The sequence below is a fragment of the Euprymna scolopes genome, chromosome 8 (assembly GCF_053919585.1).
Source record: "Euprymna scolopes isolate OS-2025 chromosome 8, ASM5391958v1, whole genome shotgun sequence".
In the NCBI taxonomy this organism is placed as follows: domain Eukaryota; kingdom Metazoa; phylum Mollusca; class Cephalopoda; order Sepiida; family Sepiolidae; genus Euprymna; species Euprymna scolopes.
The window spans coordinates 159869728-159882614 of record NC_136489.1 but is presented as its reverse complement, the minus strand read 5'-3'; the positions used below and the strand labels follow the sequence as shown (position 1 = coordinate 159882614).

General features: G+C 35.6%; 1 pseudogene; it reads left to right on the top strand.

The window, feature by feature from the left end:
* The first annotated feature begins 8062 nt into the window (after positions 1 to 8062).
* Positions 8063 to 8275, top strand: LOC145284210 (U2 spliceosomal RNA; annotated as a pseudogene).
* The last annotated feature ends 4612 nt before the right edge of the window (positions 8276 to 12887 follow it).

The window sequence follows — 12887 nt, the reverse complement described above, 5'->3', positions numbered from 1 at the left end:
TTAGAGGGGTACAGCTATGTTGATTTGTTAAATGCTGGTATATTGAACTAGTACTGTTCAAATATATATATATATATATATATATATATATATATATATATATATATATATATATATATATAGAGAGAGAGAGAGAGAGAGAGAGAGAGATTTTCAACTTCTTTTAACACTATACAAAAAATATTACTTTTAGCTCCAGGTCGCTCATTGGATAACTTTGCTTTTAAGTCAATAAATCTCCCGTAATCACCGCATTAGTTTGCTTCCAAGACTTTTAGCGTTAATATCATTGTAGGAAGCATCAGTTTTTTTCTATGAAAAATTATTTCAGGGATTTAATAATACATATGCATGGATGTTGATTGGAAAATCCCATTTCTGTAAACTAAGCTTTTTATTATGTTCATCTATCAGGTTGACAAGAAAGTTCTTGCTGTTTTTAACTTTTAAATCTAGATGAAAATATCTCGGCTCAAACAAAGATTTATTGATGGAAATCAGCACCATTTGAATCCATCCACTTTTGCCAACACAAAACAAATGTATTTATCAAGTTCTCTTGTGTAAAAGTGTCAATGACCCTCGTCACAGCCTCTTTCATCTCTTCAATTCTATAATAACAACAGCCTCTAAGGTTTTTCTTGAGCTTAGGGAATTATCAAAAGTCACAGGGAGCAATACCTGAACTATAGGAAGGGTCAAATAGTCTGTGAAAAATATGGTGTTGTGGACAGGTGTATTCGCATAAATCTTCCGCATCTTCAGTTCCTCGTGAATAATTGTGTGTACAGTTCCCACACTGACATCAAACTGTGCACTTATTGTTTCTGTAGACACACGACGATCCTTATTCCATGAAATTATTTATTTGGCCAACCAATTCTGGTATTCTGACTTTCCTTACCCCTCCCACAGCTCTCATCATCTCTCACAAATTCCCTGCTTTCCTTGAATCTCTTATGCCACTCAAAAACTAATGCCCGATTCATGCAAGATCGTCTGAAAGCAGCCTGAAGCATTCCCTAAATTTCTTGGCATTTTTTTCCAAGTTTAAAACAGAATTTTATTGCATATCGTTCTTCTAAAGTGTTTTCACGTTCATATTGCATTTTTGAAATTCACCAGCTATGGCATTCAGGCTTTAGTAGGGTGTATTCCAATTCCCACTGTAGCTGTTCATTTGAACATGAAATCATAAAGATTGATCAGTCATCTCATAAGATATATAGCAATAACATACTGAATTTTTAAGAGTCTACGACGACTTTAAATCGCCCCAGAAGATATCTCACTGCTAATGCAATTCTCTACTTATATAAAAGCCAAGTATGTCCAAGGATGGAGTACTGTTGCCGCATCTTGGCATCTATCCTACCTGTTTCCCACCTGACTAAAACTCCAAGTCCAAGTCCAACATAAACAAATTCCTGATGAACTGCCCCCTTCAGTAGACACTTTATCAAATCTCAACATTAACGTACTGTACACGCAACAACCCTATCCTCGAGTGGGTTCTGGGCCTTGATAAGTGGTGATCACCTTGTAAAAAAAAAAGGTCTGAAAACTTATTCAGTTACGATTAGTCTAGAGATGAATATCGCAGTATCTGGCGCCAAGAACGTTTCTTTGACACGAATATACGAGCAACCAATTCTCATTGGATCATTTGTAAAAAAAAAAAAAAAAAAAAAAAAAAAATGAAATATTGCTGTGTTGTTATAAAACCCAACCTTCAGTAAAACGTAGAATGCATTTTAGTGCATAATTTATTACCCCGCAAAGAGAAATAGGATATCTAGATGGCTTAACCAATTTTTATAAAGAGTAGGGTTTCTATTTCTTTAGTAAACTACGTAAGGTGTACCCTACTAGAAAAAAAAAAAGGGTGTGACCGCAAATTATCCCCCAAATTGAAATCTTTGTGACGGGGACGTCAAATCCTGGTGAAAATGAACAAGCGGTGCAGTTTTAGGCCTTAACATATATAAATTTGAGTTCTACATCATGCAAAAAAAAAAAAACCCCAAAAAACAAATGACTAAGTCCATCATTTGCCCCCCCCTCCCCCATTTAGCCCCAAAAGTCCCCAAGGCCTTAACATATTTAAATTTGAGTTCTACATCATGCAAAAAAAACCCCCCAAAAAACAAATGACTAAGTCCATCATTTGCCCCCCCCTCCCCCATTTAGCTCCAAAAGTCCCCAAGGCCTTAACATATTTAAATTTGAGTTCAGCGCCTGCAAAACTGCCAAATAGACATCCACAGAAAATATTTGGACAAATATGGTAAATAGTCCCAAAAATGGAGCGTTTTTATTAGTCACATAAAAGAGCTCCCGTGACACACCTAAGAGTTATCGTGAAGTATAGACAAACAAAATTATATAGAAATCAGTTAATTACAACTTTTGAGAAAGTCTTATAAAAATCCAAGACATCAATTTTTTTAATAATCACAAAATTATCAATTTTAGCCATTTTAACTCGGAAAATCCGTTCTGTTATTTTTTTCTCATATCATGTTTAGTGTTTGTGCAAAATTTCAAAAAATTTCAAGGAGTAAATATTGAGAAAAGTGCAGACGGACAAAACGGACGAATGGACAAGGGTGAATTTACAGGTCCACCCTCCTTTTGTTGGAGGGGGGAGGGCCAAAAAATATTATAAAACAACTACAGGAAAATAATATTCTGGAAGTAAAAACTGTTAATCTTAAGATCAGTAAAAGATAAAAATAATAATAAAAATAACGAGAATTTTTTTTTTTGTTGTATCGTGTGTAGTTAGTAACGGATCTTGGGGAAAGTCTATTCTTGTGTTGAGTTTTCGCGCTTCTGTGACTTGAGCGTTCGGGCGTTTTCGCTATCTTGACACACACTTAATGGAGGGACAGCGATCGCAATATGAACATAGGGGGAAAAATCTATGCAAGGACGAAAAAACAAAAAAACAAAAACAAAAACAACAAGTGAACACTTATAACCAAATAAATAAAATATCCTAATTTTATTTCCATTAAAAAAGGGTTACACAAACAAACTTTAAAGTATTTTAAGAAAAAGAAAAAAAAAACAGTTTCTCCCTTCAAATCATACCAGACTTAATACAAATGGCAGCTGTCAATCTAATAGTTTAAACGAACGAAAAATGATGACGCTAAAATAAAAGCCTGTAACCATTGGAAACTGTTTCCCTTCATCCAATCGTAAACATTCCGAGCGTGATAACTGCACTAGATCGGAACGACCACAGGGTAGACGAAGACGAACTCGTATGACACACATCTTTTCAACTGATTTGAAGAACAGAATAGTTAAACGGCCATTAATTGAAGTGTTTCTATTTTATGTCAACTCGAAGGACATCTTATCAATTTGAAGACCATAGAGTTGACAGCTGACCCGCACGCTTAAAACATCTTTGATTCTCTTTTTTATTTTTCAATATACAGGGCGGAACGATAAAAGTTCGCACCAAAGGAAAACTACACTGCAGCTTTATTTTAAAACTTTTACTGAAAAAAATCAATTCAGGTAAATTGATTATACAGTAGAGCTGACATCTATTCAATGTAGCTGCCTTCGGCCTCAATCACCGCCTCGATACGGGTACGGAACTGAGACCATGCTTTTTCCACAACCACCAGCGGGAGATCGGCGAAAAGTCGGCGGATTGCGGCGATCAGGCTTGCTTTGGTGTTGTGGGAGGTCATGTTGGTGATGTTCTCGATGTATGACCAAACGAAGTAGTACAACGTATTCAGGTCAGAAGAGAAGAGGGGCCAGTGTAAGGAGGATACAAAGTCGTAGCACTCCGTCTGAAGCCAAGCTCCTGTCTCTTTGGACTTGTGGGCCAGCACCGAATCCTGCTGCCCCACCCAGGGTCTTCCAGCGGTCACCTGATTGCACCAGAGGATCATCACACTCTTCAGCACGTCCAGGTACACTTTGGTGTTGATTTTCAAGCCGATTTCGAAGATGCTAAGTGGCATGATGTGGCCCTCACTTGAAACCAAACTAAAGCCCATAACAATGACCGGAAACTTTGTTTTTATCACCCTGGATACGTCCTTGTTATTCGTGGCAATCCAGCGATGCATTTTGAGGGCGCTGGCAATGGTTCTGTTGTCATAACTTGGGTCAGTAGAGAGCACGAGTTGTACAACGGCGCATCTCCGATCTCGCTCGTTAAGCATTGTGGCATTTTCAGACGTGATAGAAGGCTCCTATCACTCTTGGGATTTGTACACAACTGGCCAACTAGTAGATGGTCTGCAACAAATAATAAGAATAAAAAAGAAAATCGGGTTTCATTAAGCAGAAATGGAATCATGTCGTCTTTTCTAGGGTGACAATTATCTCGTTCTGCCCTGTATCTAACGATTAAACACTGAGCCTTCACGTAAATAACAAAATCGATAATGCCTTGATTTGTTGTTTTGAAATTTTCTAACGCTCACTAAGGCCCTTTCCACGACATTCGCTTATGTCTTCATATGCGAATTTCGGGCACTAAAACCAAAGCTACTTCACAGTTTATAATATTGTTCGACAAAATAATTTCATTAACTGTTCATTTTTGCCTTCACAGCTGTTATAGCGATCAAAAGCTAAAGGGGAAATAACTCTGATAAAGTAAGTAAGAGTTATAGCCCTTTTATAGATTCTAAAAGAAAGGCTGGTGAGTTCGAAGAAAGAAAACGAACAGATAAACAATATGGCGACTGCATTAACCCATGCAAATCGTTCTGTAAATGATTAATGTTTCTGCCGTAAATAAATTGTATTTAACGTATAATGAGCGTGTTTACTTATTATTCAAATATTCTATAAGTCCGACAACCCATTTCTCTGGACACAACAACGGCAAAATGCAAACTTTACTATAAAAAAAAGACAAAAAGCCTTGGGACCCAAATTGCTGAAGAATTGTAGTTTTATTAAACAAAACATTCGAAGAATTGCAAGAAAAGGAAGATGCGACTACTTCTTTCATACGAAAGACTTCTATTTTAACTATTTCATTTAATATAACAAAGTGTATGCTATTAAAAACGAAAATGTAGGCTTTAAAATTACAAATTACAAAAAAAATAAAGGCAGAACAGAAGCATAGGCGACTAAAAACAGAATTGATGTACAAATGTTCCGCTTACAAACCGAACTTCCTGTTTTAGTTTAAGACTAGCGGGGGTACCCGGCGTTTCCCGGGTGTTTGGAGGTGTGTGTGCTGTTAAATAAAAAAAGAAACCGGTTGAGGGGGGGGGGGTAAAAGTTCGTAGGATCGAACCCGAAGCCCTGAGGCGAAGTTTGAAAGTAAAATCGGCCAGCTAGAATGAGTTACTGAAGATGTTTGAATTTATTTAAGTAAGAACCAAATTGACAGGTGCGCGCACGGAATCGTAGAGCAAGAGCTATTCAGCAAATGAGGTCAATGACCAGAATGATTGTTATAAGCGAAGTAAAAAAGAAAACAGCGTTAAAACTTAAGCGGGGGGGGTAATCAAAACATAAAAAAAACACAAAAAAACTAACGTAAGGCAAAGGAACGATGTTAAATGTAAAAATCGAAAAAACAAAAAAGAAATGGCTTAAATAAGCCTGTTTCGATATTAAAATTAAAAAAAAATCGGTGGGTACCCGGGTGTTTTTGGGTGTGTGGTCGGGGGTGGATATGCTGTTTTAGTTTAAGATGAATAAGCAGCTTGCTTACATTGTATACTTTACACACACACACACACACACACACACACACACACACACACACACACACACACACACACACACACACACACACACAAGTGATGCGACGATTTCAGTATTTTTTCCGATTCCAATAAAATTACCGATTCTATACTAAATTCCCGATTCCGATACAATTACCGATTCTATACTAAATTTCCGATTCCGATACAATTACCGATACCAATTCCGATTCTTTACAAATCTCTAAATATTTAACTACAAAGTTATTATTTTCTTCGATTACCGTGAAAACACACGTTAAATGTGCATACACTTTCTCTAAGGTAAAAACACATTTGTGAAGGGGTGACCTATAGATTTTAGCTTTGCTGGTATTTTAAAATCAATCTCCGCCTCGGAGTTCCGGTGTTTTTCTTAAAAAGTCGCCCATTTTTTATTTGGACGTATTATTTATTTATTTTATTTTAAAAACAGTAATCTACGGACACGCGTGTTTCGGAGCCCTACTCCTCCTACGTCCAAATAAAAAATGGGCGACTTTCTAAGAAAAACACCGGAACTCCGAGGCGGAGACGTTAACCGTAATATCGATTAAACAATCAACAAACAAAAACTACGTGAACAGATAAACGATAAAAAACTAAACAGTAAATTCTCTCTCTCTCTCTCTCTCTCTCTCTCTCTCTATATATATATATATATATATATATATATATATATATATATATTAGTGTTGGGACGATTGTTAGAACTGGGAATCATAAAAGTTGTAACAGTTTGAGTTGAGTTCTCAATTCTCCCAAACTATTCTTTTATTTATTTTTCTTTACAGCTTGATTCTCCATAGTTAATACAAATTATAAAACGATAAATACTTACTGATTTTAAATACTAGTTAAACTAAAAATGATGCATCATAACGAATTTGGATAAAAAATGGCGCCGGTAAAAATAGCAAGAGCGGCTAAATAAGAGAAAAAAAATCGTCAAGTGAAAAATACAGACGAAAACTTTACAATGAATGCATACGGAAAACATTAAGAAATTTGTTAAATTAAAAATAAATTATATCTAGATTTAAAAATAGATCACAATTATCTGTTAAATACGTACCATAAGAATTGAAATTCTGTCTTGGGCGATATCAGAATTAGCACCCGTAATTGTATCAGAATCGTAAAAATATTTGAATCACCAATATATATATATATATATATATATATATATATATATATATATATATATATATATATATATATATATATATATATATATATGATGAAAATGATGGAAATAGTATTCCGACAAAATAGAGAAAATAAAAAGGAACAAACCGTATTATGTGTTCATCAACGTTTCGTCTTTATTTCGAGACTTCCTCTGGATGAATGAGATTTAGAAACAACAAATACTAGTACAAAATATTTGAAAATGTTTCACGTGCACAATGTGACGCAGTTCTATTTCAGAGAAACGGAAAAAAATATTATATATATAAAGTTGAACGTCTGTGTGTGTGTCTGGTAACGAATAGGCTTCTATATGGTTGACTATTATAGAAAACTGATTACATATAATGATAGAAGATGTATCGAGACACAGGGGAATGGGTATGTTTGATCTGGTATAATGATGATGATTCATTTAAATTGTGGGGTCCGCGTACGCGCCTGGTCCACAAAGTATGGAAATAAGAAATTAAAAAATTAAAAAAAAAAACGTTTACAAGTGTTTTTGATATAGATGTACATAATAATACTTTGATAAGTCTGTTTTAACTTAAATAGGGATGGTATAATAAAATTGTGGGGTTTGCGTTCGCGCCTGGCCTCCTTAGAATGGAAATAGGCACAAACTTTAATAAAGACTTTTCATATCTATCTGCGTAAGTATACTTTGATAATTATGTTTCAGTTTGAAGAAATATTGTATAATAAAATTATGGGGTGTTCGTTCGCGCCTGACCTCCATAGAATGGAAATATGTCATAAAGTTTAACAAGGTTTTTTAATATAGACGCACAGAATATTGTGATAAGTGTTTCAGTGTGAACAGGTATGGTATAATAAATTATGGGGGTTATCTATTTCATTTTTACTTTCATCATTTTTTTCTTTAGTTTTGATACTCCCAACTTCGAAGCTACTTCTTTACAACCTTTCCTTTTCATAACCTATAATACTTTCATAAATCAGAGTCCATTTTCTGTGGGCTGTTTTTGAACCCAGTCAAGGACGGGTACTTTTGCTAGTATATATATATATATATATATATATATATATATATATATATATATATATATATATATATCTTGATCTTGATCTACATTAATGATCTTATGGTACGTATTTAACAGATAACTTTCTTGCCCTTTTGGTCAAGATCAAAGTGTAGTATCTGTTCTTCAGATGCTGCACTTAAGATGATTTGTACCCGTCAATGGAGGGGAAACCCTCTATACTGGGACAATTATTATTTTTGGTAACCAGAGTGACCCCTTTTAGGGGAGCTGGTTTTTACCTCACATTAAAAACGGCCTTGTGCCTAATTTGCTCAGTGGGGGAGCAAATAAACACCATCTGTTCTTCAGATGCTGCACTTCATTTTCTTGTTCTCTTTCGGTGGAGGAGAAATCCTTTACGACTGAGACAATTTTTATTTTTGTACCTTTTCTCCACGTTAAAAAACGACCCTGGTGTCTAACTCTGTCCCGTGGGGAGGCATAGTAAATAGGTACATTAATGATCTTCCAAATCACATCCTTACGTCATTCATAGACATTTATGCAGACGACACTACAATCTATGGCAGCACATCAAAGGCCGTAAAGGACCAAGTTCTCTCTGATTCTCTCTTCTCTGATCTTGAGCATGTGGTACAATGAGGAAAGTGGTGGCTAATTACCTTTAATTCATCTAATCTGGCATCGGTTGAAATGAATGGGGAGCCTTCATGTTTTGACAAGCTTCTGGGCTTACTCCTGACCTGAAATGGAACATGTATATAAAATCCATTGCCAAGGTTGCTGGAAAAATGGTGGGATCCTTCTACCGCTCTTGTAGATATCTCACTCCTGATGCAATGTAGATATCTCACTCCTGATGCAAACCTATATAAAAGCCAGGTACGACCAGCGATGGAGTACTGTTGTCACATCTGGGCTGGAGCTGCTAGAAGCTGCTTATCCTGCCCTGACAGAGTTCAAAATAGACTTCGTAACTTAGTAAGGGATGCTGGTGGGGGATGGCCTTTTCTCTTCCCTGCAATCTCTTTCCCACAGAAAAGACGTTGCGAGCCTGTCTCTGCTTTATCGTTATTTTTATAGCAAGTGCTCAATCTATTCAATAGAAGTTCAAACTTTCACGAAAAACACTCGTCTAGCCAAAACCACTATCAATAATCTCCTACACTCTTTATCTGTGCCTAAACCTAAACATAGATTCCCTTAACAAAGCTTCTGCCTTAGAACTACACGCCTGTGGCACTCTCTTTCGATTGCCTGCTTTCTAGCTGACTACACACTGATTGTGTTCAAGTCCAACGTAAACAAGTTCTTGATGAACCGTCCCCCTAAGTAATCCAATTTACAAAATTAAACATATATATACCAAGAATTCTTCATAAGTTTTGGTTTCAGATTCGATTATAACTGAAGAAACTCAAGTTATATATATATATATATATATATATATATATATATATATATATATATATATATATATATATATATATAGAGAGAGAGAGAGAGATTTTTTTTTTCATAGCTTTATAATAATTAGGGCTATGACAACAGCATAGTCTTTTCTCTGTTTTGACTCTCATGTATATATCCATTGATATCTTGCATGTTTTATGCAGAGTGATGTGGTTCTCGGTTGATTAATTGTGTCTAATTGTGTCGGATATATACTTGAATGTACAAACAATGAAAAGAATATGCTGTTGTCCCATCCCTAATAATAATATATACAAAATCTGCAAGAATTAAAATATTATATTTAAGCGTACTTTACGACCGGGCTACGCCGGGCTACGTCGGGCGTCCCTGCTAGCGTAGATAAATACTTTTGCAGTTTTAACAAAAAAGCTACAATAATATCAGAACGTCTCCATTTACACTGGACATCTACAGAATGACAACATTAATATATTACATATGAATGAGTCCCCTGTGGAATTTCCACAGATCCTGCTAGTTCCATATTATATGTATGATTATTATTTCTTACTGACTTTTTCCGACATTTTACAAGTGGAACTAACAGTAAATTAAGGAAGTTTTTTCCGGCTTATTTGCCGTCTTTAAAAACCAAACACATGTTCGCACTCAGATGGCCATGCGGCACAGGGGAGTTAAGCCGTATTCAACTTTGCCAACCTTGCTCTAACTCATAAAAAAAATAAAACATAAGTAGAATAACTAATAAAAAATAATTATGCCCCTTCCCCCCCCTCTACTATTCTTCTTAAAATATAATACTTAAATGTCGGTACGCTCTATAAAAAACAACCAAAAAACAAAAACAAAAACAAAAAATAACTATTATAGAGGGTAGAATAAGGGCAACAAAAAAAAATCACTGTCAATTAAGCTGAACCACGTGTCACCACTCGAAGTTGGACGCAGACCACGATTACCTGCTGAGCATGTCCATAAGTAATGGTCAAACATCAAACGGCGTTAGTTTAAGCATCTTTCTCTGTTAAATTTATCACAGGAAAAAAGAAAAAGATGCGTTCATGTATTTTACAAGCTTGAAAGACGCGCCCTGAGTGGAGTTTAAGCTGCAGATTTCGACCTAAAATCTATAACATAAAAATAAAAAGGAATTATCTACCATATAAATCTTACTTGTCTATCTAAATGTATGTAAGTATGTATTTATGTATGTTTGTATGTCAGGTCATGTCATATGCTACTGGTACCATGTAACCCAGTACTACTTACCTCATGGTCGAGTCACCGGCGACTAAACTGGTTCCCCCACCAGACTTGTTTGGTGAGGAGGGTGGCTAGTCTCTCTGGAGGATTAAAAACAAGACCTTCCAAAGGGCGAATGAACCCTTTTTTTGGGGTCAACGGCCAACTAGCACTGTATGTGTTTGTGTGTATGTATGTGTGTTGGGGTGGAGAGGACTTTTTTTTTGTTTTGCTCAACACACACCTCCAAACACTCATGCTAGTATAGGAAAAATAATAACCAACCTGAGGACAGTTAACATTATTCAAAGTGTGGTTGTAAACTGCAAGAAGTAGCAAAGACATTACTTAGAAATGGGAAAATATGACACCAGCACCAGCACCAGCACCACCACAGAAAAACGCAGCAAATATGCAAGATTTTGAAATTAAAATAGAAGATTTTGAAATTAAAAGGAATATAGAACACGAAGAAAAAAATAGAGGGTATTTTAAAACTTTTATTGGAAAAATATGAATTAAGGTAACTTGATTATGTAGAAGAGCTAACATCTGTTCAACGTAGCGGCCTTTAACCTCAATCATCGCCCGATACGGGTCCGGAACTGGGAGCATGTCTTTTCCAAAAGCGCCAACGGGAGCTCGGCGAATACTCGACGGATAGCGGCGATCGGGCTTGCCTTGGGGTTGTGGGAGGTCATGTTGGTGATGTTCTCGACGTATGACCAAACGAAGTAGTCTAGTCGGTTCAGGTCGGGGAGGAGGGGGCAGTGAGAGATAGGTACAACTTCATTGTACTCTTTCTTAAGCCAATTCAGGGTCTCTTTGGACGTGGGCCAACGCAGAGTCCTGCTGCCACACCCCAGGATCAGCCAGCGGCCACCTGATTGATTGCACCAGTGTATCACCACATTTTTCAGATACATTTTGATGTTGACTTTTAAGCTGACTACGAAGATGTGAGGTGGAATGATGTGGTCCTCTAGTAGATGGTCTGCAAACAAAAATAAAACACCGGTTTTCGTCGAACGGAAATGGAATCATGTCGTCTTTTCTAGGGCGACAATGTTATCATTCCACATTGTATCTTTATATATATATATATATATATATATATATATATATATATAAATTATTTTTGGATTTTACCGTCATTGAATACTTTGCCTTTCACCAGACTATCCATTCACGTGAAATCACTTTTTTCTTCACCATATTCCCTCTGCTTCACTTTTTGTTATCAAGTAAGTTTTTTGACTTACTTGTAGTTTCATCAAATATTTTTGCGCCAAAAATCCGATCCCGCATTTTGCTCTGATGAGAAGGAAAGTATTTCTTCGAAACTCCGCGGATTAAGGACTATCCACTTATTTCGTGTTTCCTTTGCAAATTAAATATGTTTTTAACTATTTTTCAAAGTGTTTTTTTTTTTTAACTATTTGCTCTTAAGGATATATATATATATATATATATATATATATATATATATATATATATATATATATATATATATATATATATATATTTTAAATAAAATACTAGGCGGAAGTTTCTCGAGAGCTCTTTCGGCTATCATCTCGTCAGGAGTAAATCGATAGCAATCTAAATAATATTGTAACGAAAATAAAGAGTTCTATTGGGGAACTTATTAAATGTGCCAAACGTACGGGGACATTAATTAAATTTATTTACGTTTAAAAACGATTAAAAATATTGGCACAACGAGAGAGAAAAAAAAAAGCGGGAGAAAAAATTTCCAAAGTTCCCCAAAGAGAAACAATGCGTTTGATGTTTCTTTTTGCCGGCACAAAGAAGGTTGACGCATCGCGATAGAGACGGCCTTTTAATTGTAGAAGCACTAGGAACAATCATAAAAAACGTGAAAAAAAAAATAGCTAGTAGAAATTAAACTCGGGGTAAGACTAATATTATACAGCAGACAGTAATGCTGAAAAAAAGCTAAAATCTTAAGAGAAACAAAACGAATGCTGAAACTAATCCACATAAAATATTAGCACTAAAACTGCAACAAAAGTAAAACAAAACAAAACAAAACAAAACAAAACAAAATAAAAAAGAAAAAGAAAACTATATGAACCAAAGGAAACTGAAATTGCAAGAAATCTTATAAACTGCCCCTCCCGACTTTAATTGCTCTCGGCTAATACCACACAAAACAGGCTTGAATGGTCAAGGAGAATAGAAAGACTGAGAAGGGAAAACTCTAGCTAGATCTCCACTGGATGAGCACGAAGAGTAC